The sequence below is a fragment of the Coregonus clupeaformis genome, chromosome 30 (assembly GCF_020615455.1).
Source record: "Coregonus clupeaformis isolate EN_2021a chromosome 30, ASM2061545v1, whole genome shotgun sequence".
Classification (NCBI taxonomy): domain Eukaryota; kingdom Metazoa; phylum Chordata; class Actinopteri; order Salmoniformes; family Salmonidae; genus Coregonus; species Coregonus clupeaformis.
The window spans coordinates 1,174,052-1,187,430 of NC_059221.1; the positions used below are offsets into that span (position 1 = coordinate 1,174,052).

General features: G+C 41.8%; 1 pseudogene; it reads right to left on the reverse strand.

The window, feature by feature from the left end:
• LOC121546515 overlaps positions 1 to 13,379 on the reverse strand; it is a 108,225-nt pseudogene that overhangs the window by 72,632 nt on the left and 22,214 nt on the right.

The window sequence follows — 13,379 nt, forward strand, 5'->3', positions numbered from 1 at the left end:
TTGGAAGTCAGTGGCTTTTTTGGAGGGGGAGTGGTTTCATCTCTTTTCTGAATGTATATAGTATGTGTATGATCTGTGTATTAATATTATTTGTATCAGGAATCCATTTGCATTGCTAGTTGTAGCCTAATGTGAGCTAGCTAGCTAACATTGAACCTAGTTGGTTAGCTTTAGCTACATGCAGATTCAATACTACAGCTATGACAATCAGTTTCTATTGGTAGTAGTATGGGTTGTGATTATGCTGGTTCATTGTTTAGCTAGCTAGCTAGCTAGCTACATGTCTAAACAAAAGACTTCATGTCACCAAATGATTACACGACCCATCAAGTTTGCCAGGTGTGTCTGGGGGTGATTATGGCCATCTATTGTATTTCATGAACATGTGTACATGTCTAAACAATATTGACCTATCCACTTAGCTAGATCAAATCAAATTTGATTTGTCACATACACGTGTTTAGCAGATGATATTGCAGGTGTAGCGAAATGCTTGTGCTTCTAGCTCCGACAATGAAGTAATTTCTAACAAGTAATATCTAACAATTTCACAACACATACCCAATACACACAAATCTAGTAAGGAATGGAATTTAAGAACATATACGTATATGGACAAGTAATGACAGAGCGGCATGGACTAAGATACAGTAGAATATTATAGAATACAGTATATACTTATGAGATGAGTAGTGCAAGATATGTAAACATTGTTAAAGTGACTAGTGTTCCATTCCTTAAAGTGGCCAGTGATTTCAATAGGCAGCAGCAGCCTCTAATGTGCTAGTGATGGCTATTTAACAGTATGATGGCCTTGAGATATACAGTGGGGGGAAAAAAGTATTTAGTCAGCCACCAATTGTGCAAGTTCTCCCACTTAAAAATATGAGAGAGGCCTGTAATTTTCATCATAGGTACACGTCAACTATGACAGACAAATTGAGAAAAAAAATCCAGAAAATCACATTGTAGGATTTTTTATGAATTTATTTGCAAATTATGGTGGAAAATAAGTATTTGGTCACCTACAAACAAGCAAGATTTCTGGCTCTCACAGACCTGTAACTTCTTCTTTAAGAGGCTCCTCTGTCCTCCACTCATTACCTGTATTAATGGCACCTGTTTGAACTTGTTATCAGTATAAAAGACACCTGTCCACAACCTCAAACAGTCACACTCCAAACTCCACTATGGCCAAGACCAAAGAGCTGTCAAAGGACACCAGAAACAAAATTGTAGACCTGCACCAGGCTGGGAAGACTGAATCTGCAATAGGTAAGCAGCTTGGTTTGAAGAAATCAACTGTGGGAGCAATTATTAGGAAATGGAAGACATACAAGACCACTGATAATCTCCCTCGATCTGGGGCTCCACGCAAGATCTCACCCCGTGGGGTCAAAATGATCACAAGAACGGTGAGCAAAAATCCCAGAACCACACGGGGGGACCTAGTGAATGACCTGCAGAGAGCTGGGACCAAAGTAACAAAGCCTACCATCAGTAACACATTACGCCGCCAGGGACTCAAATCCTGCAGTGCCAGACGTGTCCCCCTGCTTAAGCCAGTACATGTCCAGGCCCGTCTGAAGTTTGCTAGAGTGCATTTGGATGATCCAGAAGAGGATTGGGAGAATGTCATATGGTCAGATGAAACCAAAATATAACTTTTTGGTAAAAACTCAACTCGTCGTGTTTGGAGGACAAAGAATGCTGAGTTGCATCCAAAGAACACCATACCTACTGTGAAGCATGGGGGTGGAAACATCATGCTTTGGGGCTGTTTTTCTGCAAAGGGACCAGGACGACTGATCCGTGTAAAGGAAAGAATGAATGGGGCCATGTATTGTGAGATTTTGAGTGAAAACCTCCTTCCATCAACAAGGGCATTGAAGATGAAACGTGGCTGGGTCTTTCAGCATGACAATGATCCCAAACACACCGCCCGGGCAACGAAGGAGTGGCTTCGTAAGAAGCATTTCAAGGTCCTGGAGTGGCCTAGCCAGTCTCCAGATCTCAACCCCATAGAAAATCTTTGGAGGGGAGTTGAAAGTCCGTGTTGCCCAGCGACAGCCCCAAAACATCACTGCTCTAGAGGAGATCTGCATGGAGGAATGGGCCAAAATACCAGCAACAGTGTGTGAAAACCTTGTGAAGACTTACAGAAAACGTTTGACCTGTGTCATTGCCAACAAAGGGTATATAACAAAGTATTGAGAAACTTTTGTTATTGACCAAATACTTATTTTCCACCATAATTTGCAAATAAATTCATTAAAAATCCTACAATGTGATTTTCTGGATTTTTTTTTTCTCATTCTGTCTGTCATATTTGACGTGTACCTATGATGAAAATTACAGGCCTCTCTCATCTTTTTAATTGGGAGAACTTGCACAATTGGTGGCTGACTAAATACTTTTTTTCCCCACTGTAAGCTGTTTTTCATTCTCTCAGTCCCAGCTTTGATGCACCTGTACTGACCTCGCCTTCTGGATGATAGCGGGGTGAACAGGCAGTGGCTCGGGTGGTTGATATCCTTGATGATCTTTTTGGCCTTCCTGTGACATCGGGTGCTGTAGGTGCTTGGAGGGCGGGTAGTTTGCCCCCGGTAATGCATTCAGCAGACCACACCACCCTCTGGAGAGCCCTGTGGTTGCGGGCGGTGCGGTTGCCATACCAGGCGGTGATACAACCCGACAGGATGCTCTCAATTGTGCATCTGTAAATGTTTGTGAGGGTTTTAGGTGCCAAGCCAAGTTTCTTCAGCCTCCAGAGCCCTCACCTCCTCCCTGTAGGCGGTCTCGTCATTGTTGGTAATCAAGCCTACTACTTTTGTGTCGTCTTCAAACTTGATGATTGAGTTGGAGGTGTGTTTGGCCACGCAGTCATGGGTGAACAGGGAGTACAGGAGGGTTCTGAGCACGCACCCTTTTGAGGCCCCAGTGTTGAACTCCACTGGGGGAGAAGGGCCTTGGTCAGGGGGGTGACCAAGAACTCGATGGTCACTCTGACAGAGCTCCAGAGTTCCTGTTGAGATGTCCAGATTGAGATGACCTTCCAGATGGACAACCATCTCTGTAGCACTCCACCAAATCAGGCATTTATGGTAGAGTGGCCAGGCGGAAGCCACTCCTCAGTAAAAGGCACATGACATCCCGCTTGGAGTTTGCCAAAAGGCACCTAAAGGACTCTCAGACCATGAGAATCAAGATTCTCTGGTCTGATGAAACCAAAATTGAACTCTTTGGACTGAATGCCAAGCATCACGTCTGGAGGAACCCAGGCACCGCTCATCACCTGGCCAATACCATCCCTACAGTGAAGCATGGTGGTGGCAGCATCATGCTGTGGGGATGTTTGTCAGCTGCAGGGACTGGGAGACTAGACAGGATTGAGAGAAAGATGAGCGGAGCAAAGTACAGAGAGATCATTGATGAAAACATGCTCCAGAGTGCTCAGGACCTCAGACTGGGGCGAAGATTCAGTATATACAAATAATTTGGAGAAGAAGCTATAGGATGATAAATACTGGAGTTTCGACACAGGTAAAGCCGAATAGCGCTAGCTAAAGCTACCAAGCAATAATAATAATAATAAAAAAACATACTTGGAGTCAAAGTATCAGTATAATATCATCCAAAATAATATTGCTATATGTAACTGTATAGGTTTTTCCCCTTATCACTACTACAGTTATCATCACTAACGCCAGAAGAAGATTAAGAATATGACTAAGACAGAATCACTAATTTTGTGAGTGTCCAGGTTACTCCACACATGTTCATAATATATATTGCGTAACTAGCCAGACCTTTTCTGAAGATGTCCCTCCAACACGATCTATCTAAACAAGGAGGCCTAATCCTGATTTAAGGTATGACATAACATAAATCTTCCAATGTTGACAACAAAACAGTACATTGGTCCATCTGTCAGTTACACAAGCATGGATACAATGAGTGACAACCAAATTCTAATGATCAAATAAAGGCCAGGTTCTGTTGACCATTAAAGGTCTTCTTCGAAGAGAGCGACATGTCAATCTGCAGCTAGTTAAAATAAGGCATAGGGGTCTCTTTCCTAGCAGATGGTGCTGAGACATGGGTGGCTAAAACGGATTGTACTCAACTCTGACAACCCTCTCTCACTAAAGTCGACAATTGTTTGTGAGGATTCCCCTACACAGGTCACCCAGGAAGGGATTGTTTTTATCACTGAGCAGATTTTCATTTTCAACATTTAGTCCCACAAAATAACAAGACACTGCCTTGGTCCAAACAATAACAATATCTGACTGATAGCATTCTCACAGCGTTGTCCTAAGATCAACTTTGTTTGTCAAGGTTCACATCAAAGTGTATTAGGTCTATACTGAGAAGCTATTTGTTTTATTGATTCGGTACAATTTAGGGGTGTGAACATTTAAACATTTAAACGAAGTAGGTATCCTTAACCACACAAAAATGTAAATCAGTTCACAAAAACATATTATTTTCAATGTTATAGCCTAACTAGATGGTAGGCTATGAAGGCCTTGTAAAGTTGTGTAATTTAAATGAAACCAGAGAGGAAGAGACTAACTTTAAGCTGTAATACAGATTACCAAGACGTTCTTTCTGCCTGCCCCACTTAGTTATAATAAGAAGACCTGCCCTCTCCTCTCTCTCCCTCTGCTCTTGCTCTTGGCTAATGATGCGAGTGTGTGTTCAGTGTTCGGTCTGTTGTGTGTAGAATCTCCTAACCTATTAATTGATAACACCATAGTACCCTCCGAATTCATCCCTAAGCTCAGGACCCTGGAACTGAACACCTCCCTCTGCAACTGGATCCTGGACTTCCTGACGGGCCGTCCCCAGGTGGTGAGGGAAGGCAACAACACATCTGCCACGCTGACCCTAAACACAGGGGCCCCACAGGGGTGAGTGCTTAATCCCCTCCTGTACTCACTGTTCACCCACGACAGCGTGGGCACGCACGACTCCAACATCATCATTAAGTTCGCTGACGAAACGACGGTGGTGGCCTGATCACAGACGATGAGACAGCCGATAGGGAGGAGATCAGAGACCTGGCAGTGGGGTGCCAAGACAACAACCTCTCCCTCAACATCAGCAAGACAAAGGAGCTGATTGTGGACTACAGGAAACTGAGGGCCGTAGTGGAGCTGGTCGAGAGCTTCGTTCCTCGGTGTCCACATCAATAAGGAACTATCATGGTCCACACACACCAACACAGTAGTGAAGAAGGCATGATAACGCCTCTTCCCCCTCAGGAGGCTGAAAAGATTTGGCATGGGCCCTCAGATCCCCTACAGCTGCACCATTGAGAGCATCTTGACTACTTTCATCACTACTTGGTATGGCAACTGCTTGGAGTCCGACCGCAAAGCGCTACAGAGGGTAGTGCGTACGGCCCAGTACATCTCTGGGGCTGAGCTCCTTGCCATCCAGGACCTCTATACCAGAGGAAGGCCCTAAAGTCATAGACTGTTCTCTCTGCTACCGCACGGCAAGCGGTACCGATGCAGCAACTCTTTTGACTCATCACATACTCTGCTGCTACTATTTATTATCTATCCTGTTGCCTGGTCACTTTATCCCTACCTATATGTACATATCTACCTCAATTACCTCGTACCCCTGCACATCGACTCGGTACTGGTACCCCGTGTATATAGCCAAGTTATCGTTACTCATTGTGTATTTATTCCTCATGTTATTCTTCTTATTTTATTTTTTTAAATTCTCTCTGCATTGTTGGAAAGGAACCATAAGTGATCATTTCACTGTTAGTCTACACCTGTTGTTTTACAAAGCATGTGACAAATCAAATTTGATGATTTGATGATAGGCCGTGCTTTACTGAAGTTGTGAGACATTAGGCACATTTATTATTCAGCTGTGTTAGATTTACAAATTTACAGTCATTTTAATACAATCTTATAATCATTCAATTGCTCCTTTTTGGTGGATGTTCTAAAATTTGGTTTCAAATGTTATGGAAAGGGTTGTGCAGAATATCCAAGCAAAACAGTACATGAGTAATACAATTTATGCTGAATGTTCCTTTATCCAACCCTCCCCTAACCTGGACGACGCTGGGCCAATTGTGAGCCACCCTATGGGACTCACGGTCACGGCCAGTTGTGACACAGCCTGGGATCGACCCCCGGTCTGTAGTAACGCCTCAAAGAATTGCGATGCAGTGCCTTAGACCGCTGCACCACTCGGGAGGCCTGTATCGTTTTAATGGAAAACCGATAGAAAGAATGACCGTTTTAATTTGTCATATCCCTAGTACAACTACAAAAGCATAAAAGCAATGTTGGTTTGGCTTATTCGGTAGGTCTATTCATGTAGGCTACAAATTAACACAAAACAGCTACACAGTTAGAAAACTAGTACCACAATGATGGCCAGTGTAACATTCTCATGCATGTTTTTGATAGCGTTAATTTGCCGTGTTAAAGGGCCACTGAAACATCAGCGGGAGAAGCTATTCCATCTCTGTTTACGCTGTGCTGTTAACACATTGGGACATCCACGCAGAATTTCTCTCCTGCGATCCCCACCTCAGGGTCAGGAGGCCAGGGGAAGAAAGGCTAAATGTTCTGCCATTGGAGTCAGACACTATTGCCTCATTGGAATGTTGCCGTCGCTATTTGGACGCAGACAAAGGAACCATGGGCAATGTTGTGGAATAGATGACTTGGTTTCCATACAGTGGTTTGCGAAAGTATTCATCCCCCTTGGCAGTTTTCCTATTTTGTTGCCTTACAACCTGGAATGAAAACGGATTTTTGGGGGGTTTGTACCATTTGATTTACACAACATGCCTACCACTTTGAAGATGCAAAATATTTTTTCTTGTGAAACAAACAAGAAATAAGACAAAAAAACAGAAAACATGAGCGTGCATAACTATTCACCCACCCAAAGTCAATACTTTGTAGAGCCACCTTTTGCAGCAATTACAGCTGCAAGTCTCTTGGGGTATGTCTCTATAAGCTTGACACATCTAGCCACTGGGATTTTTGCCCATTCTTCCAGGAAAAACTGCTCCAGCTCCTTCAAGTTGGATGGGTTCCGCTGGTGTACAGCAATCTTTAAGTAATACCACAGATTCTCAATTGGATTGAGGTCTGGGCTTTGACTAGGCCATTCCAAGACATTTCAATGTTTCCCCTTAAACCACCCGAGTGTTGCTTTAGCAGTATCATTGGGATCATTGTCCTTCTTGAAGGTGAACCTCCGTCCCAGTCTCAAATCTGTGGAAGACTGAAACAGGTTTCCCTCAAGAATTTCCCTGTATTTAGTGCCATCCATCATTCCTTCAATTCTGACAAGTTTCCCAGTCCCTGCCGATGAAACACATCCCCCACAGCATGATGCTGCCACCACCATGCTTCACTGTGGGGATGGTGTTCTCGGGGTGATGAGAGGTGTTGGGTTTGCGCCAGACATAGCGTTTTCCTTGATGGCCAAAAAGCTCAATTTTAGTGTCATCTGACCAGAGTACCTTCTTCCATATGTTTGGGGAGTCTCCCACATGCTTTTGGCGAACACCAAATGAGTTTGCTTATTTTTGTCTTTAAGCAATGGCTTTTTTCTGGCCACTTTTCCATTAAGCCCAGCTCTGTGGAGTGTACGGCTTAAAGTGGTCCTATGGACAGATACTCCAATCTCCGCTGTGGAGCTTCGCAGCTCCTTCAGGGTTATCTTTGGTGTCTTTGTTGCCTCTCTGATTAATGCCCTCCTTGCCTGGTCCGTGAGTTTTGGTGGGCAGCCCTCTCTTGGCAGGTTTGTTGTGGTGCCATATTCTTTCCATTTTTCAATAATGGATTTAAATGGTGGGATGTTCAAAGTTTTGGATATTTTTTTATAACCCAACCCTGATCTGTACTTCTCCACAACTTTGTCCCTGACCTGTTTGGAGAGCTCCTTGGTCTTCATGGTGCCGCTTGCTTGGTGGTGCCCCTTGCTTAGTGGTGTTGCAGACTCTGGGGCCTTTCAGAACAGGTGTATATATACTGATTTCATGTGACAGATCATGTGACACTTATATTGCACACAGGTGGACTTTATTTAACTAATTATGTGACTTCTGAAGGTAATTGGTTGCACCAGATCTTATTTAGGGGCTTCATAGCAAAGGGGGTGAATACATATGCACGCACCACTTTTCTGTTATTAAAGTTTTTTTTTTTTATTCACTTCACCAATTTTGACTATTGTGTATGTCCATTACATGAAATCCAAATAAAAACCATTTAAATGACAAGTTGTAATGCAAAAAACACCAAGGGGGATGAATACTTTTGCAAGGCACTGTACATATTGATGGCATTTACAGTCACAATTACCCACTGGACATCTGTTTCTGTTCAAATGATTCCACTTCTAATGATATTCAGGTACATTTTTGCCTTTGTTCTCATTTACCAACTTATGTTATAATTATGTTTCCTCTTAAACAATGGAACACATTTTGTCTACGGATTCCTTGTTTCTACAACAAATGAATTACATTGGATTAGATTCATAGAATGGTAAAACTGGCAAAGGTGGTCAAAGGTATAAGTGTATTTTTGCCTTTGTGTATGTTAACCAATTGGTTACACTTTTTCACTTTGATTTTGAGCAAGGTAAACAAAAAGTGTATTCAGAAATTCCATACTTAGGTCATCCAAAATACACATGGATTGGAGAAAAAAGGAGAAGAAATTCAACCAGGGCCTTTTTGGAAATACACCCACATTGACTACAATTGAGTAAAAACAAGGAGATCAGAGAGATCAGGGAGAACCCACAACTATGGCACCAGATGTAATTGTAATTTACCAGAAGTAACAAAAGTCGGGATGAGTTCTCTTTCCCCGGCACATTGTAAAGCACCATCTCTTTGAAGAAAAGCCATAGACGGCCGCTTCATTGAGATAAGAAAACAGGGGGCTCAAACGAGGATAGAGAATAATTTGTCTTTCTTTCTTCTCCCGGTACCCTCTGTTCTGTTGTGGCTACCGTTTTAGTTGGGTGATGACTAGGCGGTGAGTACCTGGCTCCTGTCCACCACACTCTAATCCACACCACCTGGTAGCCAAGGCAGCGTGAGCCACCAGACCCGCCAGTGGCATGCAAGGCCTTGAGCTCTTCTGCTCAGACACTTGGTGGATGCCCAGGCGCATACTGAGGCACTCATTATAGTGGAATATGGAACCATTTATTGCACTGCAAGGCATGCCTAGCTATCTAGATTTTAGTGGGTCAGGCCACGTTATTCCAATTTTTTAACAAATAAATCATGCTGAATATTGAACAGCATTCTCACATGGAGGCATTCTGTACATCCTGTTCCTTCTGCTTAAATGTAATAAATGACAGAAATGTAAGCCCAAATAAAGAATACAAGTAGCCCTCAGAGATAAGCAAGAACCCAGTGTATTTGAAAAGCATAGTATAGTATATTAAACACTATATTAATACACTTCCAAATTGATCAATACATTTATAAAGTATATAATTACACTTCCAGCTTATCAATACACTAACGGTCAATAGATTTTTATACTGGCTCCACTACCACCCGGCAGTTAAGTTGATATTGATCTGGAAGAGAGAATAAAGAGTAACTAAACACTCCCTGTTTGGAATTAAAATAAATAGCTACCCCGTCCGAGAACGATGTTATCCAAGTTTCTAGAAATCTTTCTAATCGTTCATCCATATAGCTATGGACCACAGATCTACTTGGCATTGGCTCAGTACAAACCAAAAAGAATGACAGAAACATTAACATCACCACCAAATTGATGGAAATAATAGCAAAGGCAGAAGGTAAGGGACAGGTAATTTAATATTTATATTATACTGAACAAAAACATAAACGCAACATGCAACTATTTCTTTGATTTTACTGAGTTACAGTTCATACGAGTAAATCAGTCAATTTAAATAAATAAATTAGGTCCTAATCTATGGATTTCACATGACCGGGAATACAGATATGCATCTGTTGGTCACAGATACCTTTAAAAAATGGGCCTGACAATGGGCCTCAGGATCTCATCACAGTATTTTTGTGCATTCAAATTGCCATCGATAAAATGCAATTGTGTTCGTGGTCCATAGCTTATGCCTGCCCATACCATAACACCACCGCCACCATGGGGCACTCTGTTCACAACGTTGACGTCAGCAAACCGCTCACCCACACGACACCATACACATGGTCTGCAGTTGAGAGGCCGGTTGGACGTATTGCCAAATTCTCTAAAACGACGTTGGAGGTGGCTTATGGTAGAGAAATGAACATTAAAATCTCTAGCAACAGCTCTGGTGGACAGTACAGCATTTCTTAGGTAGGGCCGTCTGCATATTGTACTGGTACAAAAAGCAAAAGGAAAAACGAATGTTTGCATTTGTACATCTAATTCCAGCAACTTAAGCAATGTTCTATGATTTTTTTAAAGATGGTCATCTGTGCCGACGTACTTGACTTCAAGTGGAAGACGTTACTTTATTAAATATATAATTGTAGCTCTGAGAAAGGAGACCTGGAACTCGTTGGCTCCCGTTACCCCCCTTCCCCCTAATTGAACCCATGAGTGCTTGGGCTGAGACTGACAGCTTGGCCCTCTGCTCACTTTCCAGGGGGTTTTCGGGAAAAGATATCTGGCGGTGAGCAACTTCTGACGATAAACACACCACCATTTCCTCCATCAGCTCACAATTATCAAAGGTAGAGGACCATCGCGTTCGAAGCTCTTAAAGTGTTTTTTTAAATGGCACGGCAAAATGTAAGGGTTATCCATGGGGGGCCATACAAATAGGGGACCTTTGAGGAGGTTTGTTCTGCATTCTTCACACAGCGCATGTTGTGAAGGAAGAGACAATTTTGAGAAAACAATGAAACCAAGGGAAAAAGCAGCATGATGCTAACAGTATGCACCAGCATCCAACAGGAACTTTCAGCACTGTATGACAGAGTCCAGGCCCATTGAGAAGCGAGGCCTCAGGGACACATTGCTTAAGAGTGAGATGTGACTCAGAAAGCACTGTTTTTGTTTTCTAAAGACTGACTTATGCCCATGACTTATTAAGAATATGATGCATAACAAAATATACTCAATATGCAGTGGGCACTGCCGTTTCCGAGTTCTACTGTGATTAATATTCCTGTAAGTCTTTATTCACACTGTAGAAATATGTTTCGTGTGAAAGAGGTTGCAAGGCCAAGATTTGGATGCCATATTCAGGATTTAGAACATGTTGTGGAACTAGAGATTTTACATGCTGCTAAAATGGCAGAAATGATTCAAAGGATTCCACTTGTGTGTCAAAATGAGAATGCCCCTTTTGAACTAGATCCTTTATGGAGGTGAACTAAGATTTCTCTTAGTTAAAAACAGGTCAGACAAAAGACTACGCTGTTCTGTTACTAATAAATGATGCAAAATATTGAAGATAATAGCGCCAATAATGCATTTTTTACTTTAATATCTAAAGGCAACATGTGCAGCAGTAGGGGAAAATATGCACAGTCTAATTAGTAGAGTTAATACAATGAAAAATGTAAGGATATAGTGGAACATTATGTCATGTTTACGGGAATTAATCACAGGTAGAAAACATTTAGTCAAAGGCAGACAATGAAAGGCCAACAACTCTCTAAACACGAAGCTGTTTCTTAAATTCATTTCCCTAGACTTGTATAGAGACAAACAAATGTATTATTACAAGATGGTTGATTGGGGGGAACAAATACTGAAGGTAACCTAAAACACATGTCAAGATCCAATCCAGCAGAAACCATATATTATGCCCTATATGTACAATTATATAAATTATACAATTGTATCAAATTGAGGTCCTTGAAAATTACAATTAAGTGCTTGAAAAAGTCCCTGAAAGTCCATGAATTTGACTTGCCAATGTCTGTATGAACCCTGCTTAAAGGATGTATATTCCTAGGCCTATGTTATTGTATAGATGGAGTTATGGGCTAATTTGCATTCATCAAATTGTATTTTTCTACACATGTAGAACTGCATGAAAATCATTTTTATTTTTGTTTCAAACTATTTTGAGATGTTGATCCCAATGTCACACATTGGACAGTATATTTATAGAAAGACCCACCAACTGTGCAAGCTACTAAAAGCCTCTGTGCTAGAAAGGGAGAGAAACACACAGTGACATCAATAACCTGCAATGAAGAGTACTTTGCATCTTAAAGGGGCAGTGCAGTCAAAATATGTTTTAATGATATTTCCACACTATGACGACAAAATAACACTCTGAAATTGTGAGAATTACAATGAGGAAAAATAAAAACGCATGTTTCATGAGCTGAAATTAAAGATAAGTCATTTTCCATTTTCCACTTTAAAATGTGCAGTTTTGTCACACAACACAATGTCACAGATGTCTCAAGTTTTGAGCGAACGTGCAATTGGCATGCTAACTGCAGGAATGTCCACCTCCAACGTCATTTTACAGAATTTGGCAGTACATCCAACTGGCCTCACAACCGCAGACCACATGTAACCACGCCAGCCCAGGACCTCAACATCCGGCTTCTTCACTTATTATGTGACTTATTAAGCACGTTTACTCCTGAACTGATTTAGGCTAGCCATAACAAAAGGGCTGAATACTTACTGACTCAAGACATTTACGCTTGTAATTTTTTATTAATTTGTAAAAATGTCAAAAAATGTTATTCCTCTTTTACATTATGGGGTATTGTGTTTAGTTCAGTGACACAAAATCTCAATTGAATCCATTTTAAATTCAGGCTGCAACACAACAAAATGTGAAGAATCAAGGGGTGTGAATACTTTCTGAAGGCACTGTATTTTCATGAAATAAACACACACAATGATTTATTAGACATACACAGTTTATTAGGTACACTAACCCGTTCACAAAAATGGATCACTCCTAGATACAGTGAGTCATGCCAGATCCAGTATCTCAAAAATGTCTGCCCTCCTGGGCTTTCCACACGACAGTATCCATGGTTTCCCGAGAATAATGCAACAAACAAAAAAAACGTCCAGTCAGCGGCAGTCCTGTTGGAGAAAACAGCTCGTTGCTGAGAGAGGTCGAAGGAGAATGGCAAGAATCGTGCAAGCTAACAGGCAAGCTAACTGGAGGCAATGAGGGGTCCGACCCGATACTAGATGGGTGTACCTAATAAACTGACCAGTGAGTGATGATTTAATAATTAAACGTAAAAGGCCGCATGGAGGCTATAACCAATCCCTTTGGCATGTAAAGAGGCTGCGTTTATTGATGAATCTTCCCCCCGAGGGTGCCACTCAACTATCATTAACAAGGACAAGTACCTTCATGTGTGAAGGCGAAACCAAAGATAAATT